Here is a 1689-nt window from a genome sequence, read left to right as displayed (position 1 = left end):
CACACACACACACACACACACACTCCTGAGAGCGGCCCATTCTCTCACTAATGTGTGTAGAAGCGAACACACACACACACACACACACACACACACACACACACTCCTGAGAGCGGCCCATTCTCTCACTAATGTGTGTAGAAGCGTCTGCAGGCCTAGAGCTGGAGTTACACCATGAAGGGGTTGAACACCTGAACTCAGGGATGTGGAGGGGCACTGTACATACTTCCTCTCTCTCTCTCTCTCTCTCTCTCTCTCTCTCTCTCTCTCTCTCTCTCTCTCTCTCTCTCTCTCTCTCTCTCTCTCTCTCTCTCTCTCTCTCTCTCTCTCTCTCTCTCTCTCTCTCTCTCTGTGTGTGTATGTTTTAACTGTTCTGGTTTGATGCGTCTCTTCACACATGACACTCGTCACAGCTGACATGAATCCTGTCAACACTATCACAGCTATCTTGTGTTGCATGTCAATCATGAGTATAAAGCATAGAAACCAACGCTGGCTGCTGATTGGCTGTCGCTCTGGAATCATCTGGTGAAACTGGATCTTGAAGAGTCTGTGCTGTAGTCTTCTCATTTTGTATTATCAATAAAACATCCCTCTTTGTAATCTCATAAAGCAGGGGGACATTTACAGTGTGTATAAATTATTTTAAAAATATATATGATCCACCTCATGGACTGCAATACAGTTATGATTTTGTATTTTTAATTAAATATATTTCAGTTGACATGAAGTGCAGATAAAATTGAAATATTTTTACACGATGTTTAAAATCTCAAGACCGGTCCGAGAACATTCCCTCAGTATCACTTCAGCTTATTGAAACATTGTTTAAATTAATGCATATCTGTATGTTAAAAATTGTATAATACAAATTTTAACGCGTTAGTAATGTTTCATTCGTCCTTTTCCCTGTTTTTATTTGGGCTGACATTCCAACCAAGGTTATTATAGTTTTGCATTTTTAAATTAGTTTTTATTTTATTATCGTTTTCGATTTTGCAACAAATTTCAGTTTAGTTTGAGTTAGTTTTATAAATTATGTAGCTAGTTTTAGTTTAGTTTTTATTTTGGAAACAGATATCTATTTAGTTTTTATATATTTCGTTTCAGTTTTAGTAATTATAGTTTAGCAGAGTTACCAGAACCCAGTGTAGAGACCAAATCAAGATTTTTAATTTCAGCAAAGTTTAATGTTTGCACCGATTAGAGTTTACTCTTATGCAGACATCTTAATAATGTAAATAAAATAATGGAATACAGATTTTTTTATTTAATGCCATGTCAGCAGCTAAGGCTATATACATGACAAAAATTAAATTAAAAAAATACAAATATCATATAAATACAATAAAACCAAGCGAACAAACACATCATATACAAGATTTTTTTAAATCAACTTATGATTAAAAAAAATCCAAAACCTTTTCATGCATAATCTTACTAAATAAGTTCTTAAGTGAAATAACTTGATAAAAGAGAATTCTTGTTTTAACCCAGGACAGTCCAACAAAATATGTTTAACAGAGAGGGGAATCTACAAAACATGTTTAACGGAGAGGAGAATCTACAAAACATGTTTAACGGAGAGGAGAATCTACAAAACATGTTTAACAGAGAGGGGAATCTACAAAACATGTTTTAACAGAGAGGGGAATCTACAAAACATGTTTAACAGAGAGGAGAATCTAC

This window comes from Gobio gobio, assembly GCF_949357685.1.
Source record: "Gobio gobio genome assembly, chromosome: 17".
NCBI classification, from domain to species: Eukaryota; Metazoa; Chordata; class Actinopteri; order Cypriniformes; family Gobionidae; genus Gobio; species Gobio gobio.
The sequence above is the reverse complement of the archived record's forward strand: the minus strand, read 5'-3'. Positions refer to the sequence as shown.